The sequence below is a fragment of the Polypterus senegalus genome, chromosome 10 (genome assembly GCF_016835505.1).
Source record: "Polypterus senegalus isolate Bchr_013 chromosome 10, ASM1683550v1, whole genome shotgun sequence".
Classification (NCBI taxonomy): domain Eukaryota; kingdom Metazoa; phylum Chordata; class Cladistia; order Polypteriformes; family Polypteridae; genus Polypterus; species Polypterus senegalus.
The window spans coordinates 52,052,157-52,070,444 of NC_053163.1; positions in this window are offsets into that span (position 1 = coordinate 52,052,157).

Consider the following 18,288-nt stretch of genomic DNA (forward strand, 5'->3'; position numbering starts at 1 on the left):
TACCTCCAAACCAGAAACTTTTTAAAATAAAACCTGCCCAATTTTCCTCACCTCTCACCATCCTCTATTCTGGAAAAAATATTGATCAGTCTTAAGGACTCAGACAGCATTTATGTAATATATAAAAACTTTTGCAGTCCATTCCTTTCAAAGATCCCAAAGCACAGTGGGAAAAGGATTTCTTACTCAACATTTCAAAAAAGTAGTGGAAGGCAGCCATGCACAGAATTCACTCAAGCTCCATATGCTCAAAGCATACAATTATTCAACTTAAAATTATATATCAAGCACATCTGTCTCGTTTAAATTGTCCAAAATGTTTCCAGGGCAAGATCCAACCTTCAAACGTTGCAATCAAGCCATTGGGCCATATGTTTTGGATGTGTACCAAATTAACATAATTTTAGACCAAAATCTTTAAATGCCTCTCAGACAGCCTTGGAGTCACAATTCCTCCCAATCAACTAACAGATGTGTTTGGCGTACTTTCAGATGGCCTTGAAGTAGAGAAGGGCAAACAAACTGTCATTGCCTTTACTTCACTATTGGCATGTAGATCTTGCTCAACTGGAATAATCCTAACCCACCTCTTTTAAGTCAGTGGGTAACTGATATTATATACTGTTTGAAATTGGAAAAAATCTAATTCTCACTTAGTCCAGTCAATAATATTTTAGAATAAGCATTTCAATTGAGGATCCAGGTTCTCTTTCCTTTTATTTATTTATTTACTTATTTATTTATCTTACTATTAAAGTCTTACTCTGTTGGCCTAGCTCTCTATCTCATATGGGGGTGATTTGTTTCAAACCTAGTTTTATAAAACAACTTGCTTATATGAAATGTTATTTGATTTTATAAATTCAACAATAAAAAAAGAATGAGCTGACATTATATCACATATAGCTGGGAAACCTATAACAATGGCAGCTCCACTCAGTTGTATGTGCTTGTTCCAACTAGTGCGGCAAAAGGCAAGCAGCCCTTTTAAGGATAGTGAGTGACGTCAAAGTAAAGAGCAGAGAATTGGTCCTTTGTGGCAGACGGTGCCATTGCTACGCTATAAAAGCACGTTTTGTATATAGAAAGTATTTCCACTCTATTAATGTTTTCTCTATTAGTGCACAGAAAGTGAGTTGCAGTGTGTAAACATGTACCTGAATAAAAGTGCTATGATGTACTTCACCCTGACCCACCAAACGATCAGCCAGATTAGACAGCATTACAACTTTGTTTGAATGTAATTAGCATAATTTAAAAACAGGTAATCAGATGCAGCATTTATTTTCAACCAGTTCACTTCATTTATGGTCAATATCACATAGTACATTCCTTATATTCCTTAGTTCACTGCCCACATCTCTTACAGCATCCACTATTGAATTTTACGTATCCTGAACAGTCCGTCAGCACAGAGTCAGAAGGCCTCCCAGCCATTTCCGAGACAGAGATGTGTGTGCAGCCAGCGTCTGAAGAAGTACTCAGCACAGCAGCATCATTACCACCTGACTATCACACCGAGGTCAGTTTTTGTAATATTATCTGAAACAGAATAAACAGATGGTGGGGTGCGACTCACCTTTTCATGTCACCTGTGATATCTGACCGCTTCTTTTTTCTTTTGGGCACTGTGCGACTTTCTGAACTTGAACTTTCAAGTGTTTCTGCCATGTTTTTGTTTCTTATGCCACTGCTTAAGCCAACAAATAATATGTTTTTCCTTGCCTCCAGTTCGCATTTGCTGAAATTCTTCTATTTTTACGTGCCTTTTCCATTGTTTTTTAACCAAAAACACTGAACGGAAGGTGATAATTCTATTTAGTTTCCATATTAATATATGCAAAATTCTGTGAAGAGTTGGGGTGGGGTTGTAGGCGCGTGTATGTGCATTAAATTTGCATATGCACAGATTTATGCACCTGGATATTATTGTGCATACACACAATTCCACTTTTGACCATGTGTGAATTCTACTCTCGGCATTATACAACAGGCCCCTGAAATGTATTGTTCAGGGGTTTGGTTGGGAAGCAGCACGTTGGTGTTTGGTTCCAAATAAAACTTTAAACAGTACAAAAGTTACCTAGAGTTTCAGAGTAAGTTTTTGAGAGACAATTACAGGATATTTACTTTATTTATAAATAAAAATTGTATTCATTTATTTTAAGTTTCTTTCCAGCTTCTGTTAGAGATGTCTTCTGTTTCTAACTTGGACAGTCAACATAAGTAGTAATACATCAGGCATATTCTGTCAAACTGTCAATCAAAGAGGATTGATTACTTTTTAGCCCTACCCCCTTTCCTCTGATTGCTGGATTAAAACGATGCACCCCGCCCCCTGCCAGTTGATTGGTGAATAACAGCCTGTCCCCGCCCCGACCCCTCCTTAAACCCTCCCCTACACCTGATTGGTGGATTTAAATGATGCACCCTGTCCAGACTCCCACCCCTCCACCTGCTTGGTTATGCAATGTGTCAAGAGCATTTTTGATGGATGCTGCCTCTGCCTTGGCCTCCGGTCTGTCAACACTTGTTTGTTGGCTGCCCCCCCACTTCCCTACCCGTTCTCCCGAGGACATGCCCAGATATGATCCTGTCCATACCCTGCTGGTAGATGTAATTTTTTTAGACATAAGCCTTTCACTGGACATCGGCCATTGGACATCTGACCTTTTAAAATGGTTGGCAAAGGGCACACATTTGCTAAAAGAAATCACTGTCCAAATTTCAAAAAAGTCCTGTTCTTTTTTGCCTATAAAATGAGACTTTGAGTAGCCTCTGCCCATTTCCATGCACACCGCTAAGACCGAGAAGATGACTTCGATTTTTGGCAAAAATGGTGTGTCTTCATGATCTTCTTAGAACAATGATTTCTATTTATTTATGGATAGGACTAAATGAAATATAATTATTGTTAATACAGACTATTCTCCATGACTAAATCCTTAAATTTTTTCCTTAGGGTTATATATCCAAGTAGACTCAGAAAACGGTAAGGCCCTTTTTAAAAATCATATCTGTTTAAAACGTACAGGGTTTAATTAAGCGTATGAAGTGTTGTCGTGGGAGTACGTAAGTGTGGGCGTGTGTGCGTGGGCATGTGTAGGCGCGCTTGTGTGTGTTTGTTTTTATTATAAGTACATGATTCTATCTGACTGAACCGTTCATGAAAGGGGATGACGAGGCTTTAAATGTGTAGGACTTAATTAAGCGCATAAACTGTGTGTGTGAGTGATTATTTGAGTATAAGTACAGGTGTATAACGGAAAATTTGTCATGATACAATAATAAAGGTTGTTTTAAAAACGTATGGCTGAATCCTTAATTTTTTTCCTTAGAGCTATATATCCAAGTTGACTAGGAAAATGGTAAGAACCTTTTTAAAAATTATATTTGTTTACAACGTGCAGGATTTCATTAAGCACATGAAGTGTGTGCGTACGTGTGTGTGTGTGTGTGTATGCGCGCTCCTGTGTATGCGTGCTCATGCGTGCGTGTGCGTGTGTAGTAGTGCTTGTGTGTATGCGCTCTCGTGCTGAACAGGATCCAGGAGCTTACTGCAAATGTGTTTTCATTTTGCTAAATGAAATGTAATTATTTTAAAACAGACGTATCAAATGTATTGTTGAATAATTGGGTAAATGATTATTATAATATGTTCCTGTATTTATGAGATTATATCTTAATACATAGGGGATCTGAGATCAGACTGTCTGTTTTTAAAAAGGTTTTATCCATCTTGGTATAGGGGTTGCATTTGGATTTTCTTAAAGAGTACTTTGATTACAAATAGCCTATAATGTGAGAGAGTCTGTCTATCTATGATAAAAATAGAATTTTTATATTTACGTGCTTCTATCTGTCTGAAGCGGGCATGAAAATTGGTTTAATTAATTAAGAGAATGAACTGTGTGTTTGTGTGTGTATGTGTGTGTGTGTATGACACATTAATAAAAGGGTGTTTTTAAAACGAATATCTATCTATCCTATAATTAGATGTTGCAAGCCATTTTATTTGCATCCTTTACAAGCTCAAGCAGCTTCTCAAGGGGATTCCCCTGAAGCGGCAGGGTGGCCCGGCCGGGGGAATTGTTGTTGTAAAGAGCGCCTGCATTTTGTTTTCTAGACGATAACCCTTTACAACATGAATCAGTTTCTCAAAGGGCCTCCCCTGATCTGTCCAATCGCAGTAAGTGTCATTTTAGGTTTCAGTTTATTGAAGAAACATAGGTTGCTTACATAACTCCAGATTTTGTGAAAAGATGTATTTAACTGAGAAGGTTAAACTTTATTTCTAGGTCCCGATCCACCGGGTCGCAAGTGTTGGACGGTTCAGAAAATCTAGCACTCTACCAAAATTGGAAAACTCCGCCACCCTCTGAGAGCAGCTTTCAGCAATATCCTGTGCCCTCTGAGTTTAGTTTTCGTTTGAATCTCCTGCATTCTCCTCCGCTATCTATCTCCGCCCTCTAATTACAGCCGGCGTTCAGCTCCCGGCTGACCCCTTTGCCAGCAACGCCTCACTCTGACCGCGGATCTCGGCGTAGAAATCGTTATTCACCTCGATATTCCCTTCAGCCTGACAACGAGTGGAAACATTGAGAAAGACTGGAGCAGCTCAACAATTTTAACCTCATTAATAATTCGCTCCAGGTTGTAAATTCTGATGAAATAGCCGTAGTTAACGCTCTGCTGGAGCTTTTGAAGAGTACCTCTTCTGAGTCCAGAACATCTTCAGGTACTTCACAAAAGCCTAACGCCCTAGACACGAATGTAAAATCCCCACAACCTTCTACCTCAGGTACATCAGGTACATCAGGTAACTCAGGTGTAAGTAGATACCCACTTCAGCACTTACCTGTTGACGACTCGATTACATTGAACAGCCCTGTAATACAGCCTTCTACCTCAGGTACAAGGTACCTAATTCATCCCTACATCCTCAGACAGGAGCAGGAGTGACTAATCTGTCCGGGACAAACTTGAGTGTCGAAGTCAACTCTCCACAGCTCTCTCTACCTCGCATACACCAAATCCTTCGTCTGCAGAGCTGTCAGTAAGCTACCCGAGCCCCTCTAGATTAAATAATTTGTCTATAACAGAGCGTCCAAAATTTAACAATATTGAGAGGCCTACACACTTGATTCATTCGCCGAAGTTTTTAATCATATACATTAGACCCTTCGGCAAATATTAGACAGTTTTGTGAGCACTTTCAATCCTAAGGATCTAGTCCAGCTGGAATTATGTGCCGATTCTCTCAATCCCAGTGTATTTTCCCTACCCCCGCTGGTACACTTTCTGTTAAGGGGTTTTTTAACCAAATTGAATTACTTCTCCAGAGTCATGCTACTATTTTAACCGATTTTGGTCTGACGCTAATCGTTCAGGTTGTGAGGGCGCAATCTGGTGGCAGGACTCATAGGCGTAAAGCATGTACCCTCTTCAATGATATAATTGTGCAAAAAAAAAGGAAGCACCTGTGGATCTCCTTCAACCTGGATGATCAGTGCTGTTTTGCCAGGGGCTTGCTGAGCTGTATTAAACGATAGGTTCAGAAACAACCAGAAATTGTGTGAACAAGAGGCCTGTCAACTGCACGTCAGGGCCGGATTATCACCGGATCAGAAAGTAACGTTTTCAGATGTTGAAAAATTTGAGAAGCTAAAGGGTATTAAAAGTATCATTTGGTACTGGGCCTCAAACACTAGCTGTCTATTCAAATTTGAAGCATCCCAGGCCAGAAAACCAAAGATGGCATTCCTGGTTTTGCACAATGAGCATTATTACGGTATTTTGAATCTAAAAGGATTTCTGGGATTTACCTATATCTGTGATTTCTGCTACATGGGATATTCTAGCCTGTCACAATATCACTGCGAAAATCATTGTGACGTCTGTTTATTTTTCTTCTTATTCAAGCTCCACAAAACATGTAAATTTAATGAAAAGTTGCATCAGTCTGAAAGCACCTGCGACGTCCTTAAAGTCTGTGTTCTCTGTAATTAGAGACATAGTGTGAAAGCCGAGATAAAACCTTACAAGTGTCGACCCAAACACTGTCGCATTTGTAGAGTTGTAATGAAAGAGTCGGATGAAAATCATCAGTGTTTTATTCAAAGCTTACCGCAAAGACCGGTCCACGAAAAGTATGTGTTCTATGATTTTTACTGCCTGCATTGGAACGGTAAATCGTGAAGTCGGGCCGGTGAGGACTGCATAGCAAAGTTCCTCCACAGATATCGACGCCTGAAATACCAAGATTACACGTTCATAGCTCACAGTTCTAAGGGGTATGATGGATATTTCCTAATGAAATATCTCGTCGAGAGCAGGCAAACTCCACAATTCAAGGATGTAAACTAATATGTTTTATAGAAGAAGATTATGACTTGAGATTTATCAACTCGTTGAACTTCATACCTATGAAATTGAGCAGTATGCCCAAAGCCATGGGATTCCAGGCTCAAAAAGGGTACTTTCCCCATTTCTTTAACACAGCTGAAAATCAAAATTACATTGGTCCGTATCCAGATCCTAAATATTACGACATTCAGCACATGATGAGCAAGGAAAGAGGAATTTCTGTCTTGGTACAAATCGATTAACACTAGAATTACCAGAGCCTACGAAAAAACTCGTAATTCCGTCCCACCTTAAACTGCTTCTTAAATCCCTTCACACCTCTCCGCCAGCGCCCTTTGTCTTCTAAATGTGCTGATAAAGAGAAGCAGCCGGCTGTTCCATCCCCCCACCAATTTAGAACGTGCACGAACTTCTCTCAGCTCATGCCTTGATTGAGTATCTGGGAGTGAAGTGGAGTTTTAGAGTGGAAATAATAGATCGTTATTTGGAACACACGTATTTCATGTCTGTTCCGTTTCTACAGTAATCTGTGTCAACACATTGTTAAAACAGAAACTTTTTTTTATATTCTAGTAGTAGATGACAAAATGTAGGCATAAACTATATAATGTATGAAGCCTGAAGTCCAAATAGCAAAGAAACATTTTCACAAGAATAACACAATTGCACTTTTATTCAAACATATAACTGCAGAAACAAAAAGCCGCCTTAACATGCGACATTGACACCAGTTTACTGTAACTGACTCCGTGGTTCAATAGACTTAGCCCCCGCTTGGGAATCAAGGGGTCGTGGGTTTGATCCTGCGCCCCTCCGTTTTGAGAAGTAAACTGCTCTTAGTCTTACTGTTTTAGAATAAAAGCATACATTCGATTTCAGTCTGTAACAGCCGGTGCAGTTTATGATCCTTGTAAAGGTTAGCTTTTTTTATTCACTTTTCACTCTCTCAGTCGTGTTCAGAATCAATCCATACAACCCCATCTGACACGGCTGTTTTCACTAAAGACGCGCTATAGCTCTGCAGTGTACCACGATACATACTAACGCCCCGGTTCTGACACAAGCGCTGGCGAAGCTGCCTTCTTCGTATCTCACCGTCACTTGATTTTCTTTTATTCAGTTTTATTGAGTGTCCCTGCCAGTCCCCGCATGTTGCTGTATGCTTTTTCTTTTGTACTCCAGAACATGCAGAGGAAAGAATGGTAAAGACCAGTAACTTCGGCGCTATATGCAATCATCAGACACTCCCCATCTGCCCGTGTCGTTCAAACAAAGGAACATTTATTGGTGTAAAAGTATAACAAAAGTGCACTTTTATTCAAGTGCACTTTTTCCATCGCCTTTTCCTGTAAGAAGCAGTGTACACACTTCTCTCTATCCAGCATACAGCAACATGCGGGGACTGGCAGGAACACTCAATAAAACTGAATAAAAGAAAATCAAGTGACGGTGAGATACTGAAGGTCCTTCCTACATTTCACGACCCGTGTACTTGTTGCCGTGTACACACCTCTCTGTGCTATGGTTTCTATTACACTGAATGAGCACCTGACACTGTACTTTCTTCCCTGGGGGGAAACAGCGTCAGATCGGGTGTGAATTTATGCAGGGACTGGAAATTCTCTGATGCGGGACCTTCCCCCAGGGAAGAAAGTACAGTGTCAGGTGCTCATTCAGTGTGATAGAAACCATAGCACAGAGAGGTGTGTACACAACAACGAGTACACGTGTCGTAAATATAGGAAGGACGGGCCTTGGGTGTGTGGGAACTGTTAATATTTGAATGTGATGATTTTATATAGCATGGAATGAAAATCAGCACTTCTTAGCATTGCACCATACAAGCTGTCGTATCAATCGCCTACTGTAACTTGCTTTTTTCTTCGGGTTATACAGGTAGTTTTGAATAAAAGTGCACTTGTTTTGTTTGCGAAATGAAGTGTCTGGCGTGCACTTTTCGTGGCATTACACGTGTATTTTTTGAGCATGCCCGTTTGAGCAGTATAAAAAGTATTGAAAAGTATAACAAAACAACGGGCAGATGGGGAGTGTCTGATGATTGCATATAGTGCAGAAGTTACTGCTCTTCACCATTCTCTCCTCTGCATGCCCTGGAGTACAAAAGAAACAGAATACAGATAGCTTATAGTTCTTGTTGTATGACGATGCATACTAACGCGATTATCTTCCCCGCTCTCGAGGTTCTGACATTACAGACGCTGGAGATGCCTTCTTCATCAACCGTCACTTGATTTTCTTTTATTCAGTTTTATTGAGTGTTCCTGCCAGTCCCCGCATGTTGCTGTATGCTGGATATTTTCACATGTATTGTCTCTTTCTTTCAAGTGTATAATAGAAGCATAGAGAGAAGTGTGTACATTGCTTCTTACAGGAAAAGGCGATGGAAAAAGTGCACTCAATAAAACTAAATAAAAAGAAAAGCAAGTGACGGTGAGATACAAAGAAGGCAGCTTCGCCAGTGTTTGTGTGTCAGAACCCGGTGGGTGGGTCGGGGGGGTGTTAGTATGCATCTTGGTACACTGCAGAGCTATAGCTGGCTTTATGTGAAAACAGCCGTGTCAGATGGGGTTGTATGGATTGATTCTGAACGCCACTGAGAGAATGAAAAGTGAATTTAAAAAAGCTAACCTTTGCAAGGATCATAAATTGCAACTGGCTGTTACAGACTGAAATCAAATGTATGCTTTTATTCTAAAACAGCAAGACTAAGAGCAGTTTACTTCTCAAAACAGAGAGGCGCAGGATCAAACTCGTGACCTTTTGATTCCCAAGCGGGAAGTGATTCTATTGAACCACGGAGGAAGTTACAATAAACTGCTGTCAATGTCGCATGTTAAGGCGGCTTTTTGTTTCTGCAGTTATATTTTTGAATAAAAGTGCAATTGTGTTATTCTTGTGAAAATGTTTCTTTGCTCTTGGACTTCAGGCTTCATACATTATATAGTTTATGCCTACATTTTGTCATCTACTACTAGAATATAAAAAACCAATCAAGGCATGAGCTGAGAGAAGTTCGTGCACGTTCTAAATTGGAGGGGGGATGGAATAGCCGGCTGCTCCTAGCTTCTCTTTATCAGCACATTTAGAAGACAAAGGACGCTGGCGGAGAGGTGTGAAGGGATTTAAGAAGCAGTTTAAGGTGGGACGGAATTACGAGTTTTTTCGTAGGCTCTGGTAATTCTAGTGTTAAAAGAGAAACCTTCAACTTTAGACAAGAAATGGCTTACTATTGTAGAAATGACGTGAATATTTTGAGAAGAGCATGCATGAAATTTAGAGAGGAAGTGCTCAGGATCGGTAATATACACCCTTTTTTAGTGTATGACCCTAGCTTCTCTCTGCCTGCCCTTATACAGACAAAATTGCATGCCTAATAAATCAATTGGAATAATTCCGAGTGATAATTACAAATACACCCACAAAGCTTATTCTAATGTTTCTATTCAATGGCTGGTGTTTCTTTCCGAGAAGGAAAAAATAAACATTCAGTATGCCCTGAATCACGGTGAAGTAAAGATGGGGACATTTTATCTAGATGGTTACACCAAAGTTCAGGGTGTACCAACGGCCTTTCAGTTTGCTGGTTGCTTTTATCACGGTTGCCCAAAGTGCTACGATGCGCAAGCCAAACATCCTCTCACGGGTACGTCTTATGCCGAATCATTTCAAATGTTTGACGACAAACTGAAGAAATTGCGTGAAAAAGTTAATCTGGCGGTCAGAGTGCTTTAGGAGCATGAGTGGGAACGCATGAAAAAAGAGGACTCGGGGCTTCAGGATTTCTTAAAGTGATTTGAGTTTCTTGAACCTATCAATCCCCATGATTACCTGTATGGAGGGCGCACCAACGCTATCAAATTATATCATAAGGTCAAGGCGACGAGAAAATTCATTATTACAATTTTACAAATTTGTACCCTCACGTCAACAAAACAAAGACCTATCCGATCGGCCATCCAACCTTTGTTTTTGAGCAGTTTGGCAATCTTAAACATTACTTCGGGCTCATTTAAATTACCATGTTACCCCCTTGCAATTTGTATTTTCCAGTCCCCCCTTTAAGAATTTGCGGTAAACTGATGTTCACTCTGTGCCACACATGTGCAGAAACCCAGACATCAACTGGCCTTTGTTGTCACAATGATCGGGAAAGGTCATAACAGGAACCTGGTGCAGTGTGGAAATACTAAAGGTCTTACATAAAGGGTACAGAGTTTTAAAAAATCATGAGATATGGCACTACAAACAAAGCCCCGCAAATTTATTTTCCGATTACAACAAAATTCATCTGAAAGGCAAACAGGAGTCCTCTGGTTGGCCTTCGTGGGCCCAGAACAAGGCATCCTGAAAACGCTATGTTGATGACTATTTCATAAAAGAAGGCGTATTATTGGAGCGTGAAAACATAGCCTCAAACCCCTCTAAGAGACAAATTTCTGAGTTATTTCTGAATTCTCTTTGGGGAAAATTCGGTCAGAAGCCTTACCAGCTTACCACTACGTTTGTTAAACACACCCAAGAATTCTTCGATTACCTGTTCTCAGATGTGTATCGGGTCTCCTATTTTGGCTTTGTCAACAACGAAATCGTTCAAGTGCAGTGGAAGTATGTAGATGACAAATACGTTCTACCCAGCCCAGTCATATAGCCGCTTTCACAACAGCCTATGCCCGCCTTGAATTGTACGATTTGTTTGATCGTTTAGGGCCGAAGATTCTGTATAGTGATACAGATTCCATTATCTTCACAGCATTGCCTGGACAATACACGGTGCCGCTCGGTGACTATTTAGGTGAACTCACCAGCGAACTAGATCCTGACGACTTCATAGAAGAATTTTTTTCTGGGGGTCTGAAAACATACGCGTACAAAACGTTTAAAGGCAAGGTCTGTATGAAGGTAAAGGGCATTACTCTCAATCATGAAACGGTTCAGTCGGTAAACCTATACTCGTTAATGGATCTAGTGCATAGTTTTGTAGACCACGATCTCACGAAAGAAATAACAGTTCATGGCGTGCAGATTCATGGGAACAAAAAGAATCTGACGCTACAAAATTGGCCACTCAGAAAAAGATTCAGAGTGGTGTACAATAAAAGGGTTCTATTGCCGATTTCACAAGTCTCCCCTATTCTCAAAAATAGTCTTGGGACCCTCCTGTTCAGGCAAATTGCGTTATGTGAAAAAGCTTTTGGAGCACACGGACCACGTGCTTTCTCGTCGTCCTGACAATATAGTCTGGTTTTATAGCTGCTGTCAGCCTCTGTATGATGATGCACAATTTCCAAAAACAAAATCTTTGAAGGGGTTACCTTCATCCTTAAGCGACGATAAACTACTGCCACCTGACCGAGTTAACTTGGTGATAGTTGACGATTTGATGGAACAGGCGAGCCATAGCGAAGAGATAGAGAGGGCCTTCACAAAATATACTCATCACAGGAATTTGTCCATTATTTACTTGGTCCAAAATGTATTTTTTCAAGGCAAGAAAACAACAACAACAACAACATTTGTTTATGTAGCACATTTTCATACAAAAAGTAGCTCAAAGTGCTTTACAAAATGAAGAATCTATACTAATAAAAGGCAAAGCCCTCACTCACTCACTCACTCACTCACTCACTCACTCACTGACTCATCACTAATTCTCCAACTTCCCGTGTGGGTGGAAGGCTGAAATTTGGCAGGTTCATTCCTTACAGCTTCCTTTCAAAAGTTGGGCAGGTTTTATATCGAAATTCTACGCGTAATGGTCATAACTGGAAGCTGTTTTTCTCCATTTACTGTAATGGAGATGAGCTTGAACGCCGTGGGGGCGGAGTTTCGTGTGACATCATCACGCCTCCCACGTAATCACGCAGTACATAGAAAACCAGGAAGACCTCCAAAAAGTGCTGAAGAAAACATGCATTATATAATTGAGAAGGCAGCGAAACAATAAGAAGCGAGCGAGTGACATATACAACCATATTCATGAGTTCTGCTACTGAAACAAAGCACGATGTAAACCTACACTTTAAATTAAGTTCATAGACAGGCTGCCGCTGGCGTTTGTAATTTAGTGCCTGCCCATATAAGGCCGTCCGTCAGCGGCAATCCAATAGCAAACTCCCACTAAATATTCACGGGTGAAGGACTGTGCTTATGGAGAGGAAGATGAGATGGTCAGGGTGGTGTTTGACACAAACTCAGCGAAACTGCGAGAGAAAGTTTTCAATGCCAGGACTAAGGTAACATTAAATACAGCCATGGACATAGCACGAGATGGCATGTACACCGAGCGGATCACGTGAACTGACGCAGTGCACAGATAAAAAGCAACAGTTCCAAAGAGTGCTGAACAAAACCGAATTACACAATTGAAAAGGCAGCAAAAATATGAAGCGTCTGATAAGCATATTCATAAATCCAGCTACTGCGGAAACAAAGCACACGGTGGAAAAAGTCAATGTCCCGCTAAAGGAAGACAGTGTAAAAAAAACCCGTGCATGCAGTGTGTCAGGTCTCAGATAAAGAAGAAGACGAGCTGTTTATTGATGCAGTAAGAAACGAATCGATGAATGAAACCTGTCATCTTTACAACGATTGACAAACACGGAATGTAACTTGAACACAACACATCCTACAAATACGAACCTGATTGAAAGAAATAATGATAATCAAATCCTTGATGACAGCAACACTCAGTAACACTCACAAAACAAATACTGTATATTGACAGTCATGTTACGTTATTTTTAAAATGTTCCCTTTTCTTTTCTAGCTTTTTAACACACTACTTCCCGCTGCGATACGCGGGTATATATATATGTATATATATATCCCGATCTACATACTCGAATAATGGATACTTTATTCGCCATCAATGATTGTTTTGGTAAAGCCATACTCAGTGTATTCATTAGATGAGCGGTAAAAAGTAAGAGCGAGGGGAGGATGACTTATTGAGGCATGCAGGCTGTAGTGCGTCAACTCTATCTGAATTGCGCGATCACATTTGAAAAAATATATCTTTTCAAGTTCTATTTAGTCCATATGTGTCAAACTCAAGGCCACGGGCCACAACCGGCCCGGCGTGTAATTATATCCGGCCCGCGAGATCATTTTATATACTGTATTATTGTTATTAATGGCCGGGTATATGAAGCGCTGGTAACACAATAAACTACAGATCCCATAATGCAGCGCTTCAGCTGCCTTGCCAACACTTACCGCGTTAATCAAGTCTAGCTTATGATGCTGCAAGTTATTGCGAAGCTAGCTCACACGATGCTGAGAGAAAAGTTGATTCTGAAAATAGAGCCTTTAAAACCGATGGGAGGCTGAGTATATGTTTACTGAACCCGTGTGTCTCATTTGTGGAGCTAATGTGGCTGTAATTACAGAATTTAATCTAAGACGGCACTATGAGACAAAACATCAGGGTAACCTGAATGCAATGCAGAAGATACAGAAAGCAGAATAATTAAATAAGAATCTGACACTTCAGCGGACGTTTTACCGTGCACAATCACAAAGTGATTTCAAGTGAAGCTGCTTTTATGGGAGACACAAATGCACCAGTGCAATTTGCCCCACTTTCCCTGTTGCCAAGTAATGTTAAACCAAGTCGTCACTACGGTGTTCCCAAATCGCACTTTGCTGATAAACTGAGCGCACTGCGCACTGAGTTTGCACGGCGCTTTGGTGACTTTGAAGAACAAAAAAAGTCCGTCTACATGCGGCTCGAACCTTGTGCATGTTTGGTAGCACATATCTGTGTGAGAAGCTCTTCTCAGTGATAAAGACTAACAAAACAGCACACAGGAGTCGCCTCACTGATGAGCACCTGCAATCCATCCTGAGAATCTCCACAACACAGAACCTCACACCAAACAGAAACAAACCTGTTGCCAAAAAAGATGCCAGGCGTCCAGCTCTAAAATGACATATGAGCAAAGACAACTGAATGATTTGATTTGTTATTGCTGAAAGGAACACATTTTATTTATATTTCCAGGTTTTGTTATGCAGCATGTTCATATTTGAATTTGTATAATTTTGACAGGATATATTTTTATGGAGAGCAAAATCTTTTGGGATATTTAAAATCTAAGTTTATTTTTATATAAAATTACATAAGAGTAAAGAAATTTGAATGTTTGTTCTTTTAACGTTTACTTTATTTCTAACTTGTATAATTTAGACAGGATATATTTTTATGGAGAGCAAAATATTATAAGTTGTTTAAGGTTTGAGTTGATTTATTCAGGAATAATATTCCTGTCTGTTTTACCATTCCTACCAAAGATATTTCTGTCGACTAAATAAAAATTCCTTCTATTTAAAATTTAAATAGAACTTGAACAAATACGATAGTTCATAATATCCACACAGACTTGCACGTAAGAGCAGGAGTTATCCATTTTAACAAGCAGCGTATTGCACTGATCTGAAATAGCTGTGTGTGTATATATGTAGATATGTATGTATATGTATATATATGTTTATATATGTGTGTGTGTATGTATATATATATATGTATTTGTGTGTATATATGTGTGTGTATGTATGTATGTGTTTATGTATATGTATGTGTATATATGTAGATATATATATGTATGTATATATGTGTATATGTATAGATATGTATATATATATGTTTATGTGTGTGTGTGTAAATATATATATATATATATATATATGACAACAACACTCATCACTCACAACAGTGACAAAACAATTACATTGACAATCATGTTACGTTATTTTCAAAATGTTTCCTTTTCTTTTTCATTGCTTCTTTAACACACTACTTCTCCGCTGCGAAGCGCGGGTATTTTGCTAGTAGATAAATAAAAGACACAGTAAAAAATAAAATTAGTCAACATTAATTAACATAGAATAAGAGTAAGGTCCAATGGCCAGGGTGGACAGAAAAACAAAAACTCCAGACGGCTGGAGAAAAAAATAAAATCTGTAGGGATTCCAGACCATTAGACTGCCCAGTCCCCTCTGGGCATTCTATCTAACATAAATGAAACAGTCCTCTTTGGATTTAGGGTTCTCACGGAAGGATATTTTTGATATGAAAAGTAGAACGATAAATCTGAATGCCAATAACATCACCCTCTTAAAAACCCTTAAAATAAGCTACAAATCACCAATTTAGCACGTCAAATGTACCCTGGGAGAGTTTAATTTTTCTTGGAGGCCTTTGAGGCCGCTACAAGGACCCTTACGGTTATCTGTTGGTGGACCTGAAAGCCCATACACCTGACGAATTTTATTTACGTACCAGATTGTTTCCTCCCGACTGGCCTGTAATGTACGTCGTGAAAAGATAAAGACGTGCAATTTCACAAGTATTTCAGAAAGAGCCGGCATGTTGTGCAGAATAAAAATAAATCTCCCTCTGCTCAAGACCCTGCATAGGGTTTCCTGTCGCCGAAGAAAAGCGGTGCTGTGCGAGGCTCCGGACGATTTAATTTAGCTCTCAATACTTTAAAAGGCCATGTACCCCTGACTTCCAGCCAGTTCAAGTGGCTGAAGAAGCATTGTTATGCCGTTAAAAAACTCAGCAATAAAAAACTTACCGTTAAAAAGAAAAAAGCCCTTTTAAATCAGAAAGGAGGATTTCTCAGAGCCCTATTAAGCGCCACCATTCCTGTCATTACTAGTTTAATAGGTTCGAGAGTATAAATATGGAATACATGTGCAAGATATACCTGGTACCTCAACAACAAATGGCTCAATTGCAACAGAAAGCCCCAGCTTCCACCAACTTTTTAAGTGCTACGGAAAGTGAACTGGATAAACAAATGAAATTCATACTCGAACGTAGTGACTTGAACGCCGATGCAAAAGTAAAACTTTATACCTTACATTTTTGAAAAAGCCGATTAAGAAACCGGGTCTCTGACGCTATTGCTGCCTGCCGAGATCAAGGAGGATTCGCCGGGGGTGATCAAAGATGTTCCTAGTATCCCAGAAGAACAGGTGTACAACGAGATTTTGAAAAGTGCGCCAGAAAAATCAAAGAAATATACCGAAATTATTTTACAGAAAATGTGCATAACACTAATACAACCTACTGGAATGGCTTGGGATAGTTTGTGTTTCGTGGAGAACTGTTACCCAGTATGAATATGGTTGATCTAATGCGGAACTTGACTGCTCATAACAACATACCGTCCTATTGGAGGCCTAGAGGGTGGAAAGAATTTGTCAAGGCCCTGGCCGGTTTGAACAATCTAGCCTCTGCCGTGCCAAATGCTGACAAGAGAGAACTTCAAGAGAGCTTCAAACCTTCTGCCCCAGATGGGGCCTCTGTGTCTGCCGCACCCGCTGCCACTGCCTCTGCTTCTGATACACCTGTTGGCAAGAAAACCAGATCTCGCAAGAAGAATGAATGGATTCCTTATTGAAATGTAATTATATTTTTGTTTAATAAAATATTACATTTGATTACACTGCCTGCTTATTCTTTATTAAGATAATTACAGATCATAGAACTTTGCATACAGGGGTGGGCCTGAAAACCTCTAGAAGTGTTCTTATACAAAGTCATGACAAATTTTTGAACCATATAGTCGTTCTTGGTGACTTCATTAAAATACAAGTTCATAACATCTTTATAAGAATGTCCTTTCCCTATGTGATGCAGGAACAAAATACAGTGTTGGCCGCATGAAAAGCAGCTTTGAAGCTGTTGGGTATGGTAAATAATTTCTTTACAGTTTCTGTTTAAAAAGCTGTACATTTCCTCAGGAAAATAGATAAAGTCTGGTGGGGCGCAGTAGGAATTGAAAAATTCTCCAGTTCCGTCTTCTCTGAGATGTATCGCCAACCAGTGTTCTCTGGGTTGATTTTGACGGTGAGTATTGACAATGATCATGGCCGGGAGATATGTAAGTATGTTTTCAGGCAGTTCGTTGCATGCCAACACTCTGTAAAACAGATTTTCTGTGTACGGATTACAGGACATGAGTTCGTTGATCTGCAGGGTGTTCATGCTTTTTAGTAATCATAAAGTATGTTTCTTCTCTGGTTTACTTCAATAATGTTGTCTAAGATGGCATACACTATTATATTCACAGTATGGGGTAAGGGCTGTTGAAAGCGGATTTCAAATGTCATGTTCCCAGTTTTCACCAATGAGAAATGGTCTCCGCATTCTTGATCAGGCGTCAAATCAAAGGCAAACAGGGTGTATCCCTGGGAGAAGTCAGAACGGCTGATGGCTAGAGGCAGGTCTTTCAAATGCTTTCCAGAGGCCAATACAAGGTTGTAATATTCTCAAGCTGTGTTGTCATTAGCAAAATTGGGCTGAAATGGTTTGGTAGGAATCTGCTCTCCATCCAAATACAAAGCCAGGAGCTCCACATTGTTATGCTTGAAATTGAAGGGGTTTCTGGCGTAATCCCCCGAAAAGGCCTCATTATCCACCATGCCTATGACCACGTACTTGGGTAGTTGTCCCAAGAACAGGTTCTCCTGATTGCTCACTCGTATCCCAGCAGGCATACTGAGAACTTTCATATTCACTCTTTCCACGGAGTACTTGGCATTGGCGGATGTGTGAGCGTGTGCGTGCCTTATTTTCACAGCCACTGAAACTTTAACTTTCTTGACAAAAAGAGCAGTGGATAAAATGTTGACTTTGTAACGCTCAGCATCTCCAGATTCAGAAAGAATTAATTTTTGCTCTGTACCATTTTTATTCTGACATCCACCCCATTTAGAATTAATTTTTCTTGAAAAAATAGGTTGGAATGAATAGGTTCAAGGAGTTCTACTATTTTATCCTGGGCTGTATAACCATTTCTTTATTTGAATCCCTCTTTCGCTCCATCCAAGGCTGTGCTTTCATGTTTGTTGGCTGTATCTTTGTAAAAAAGACACGCTGCAAATTGGAAC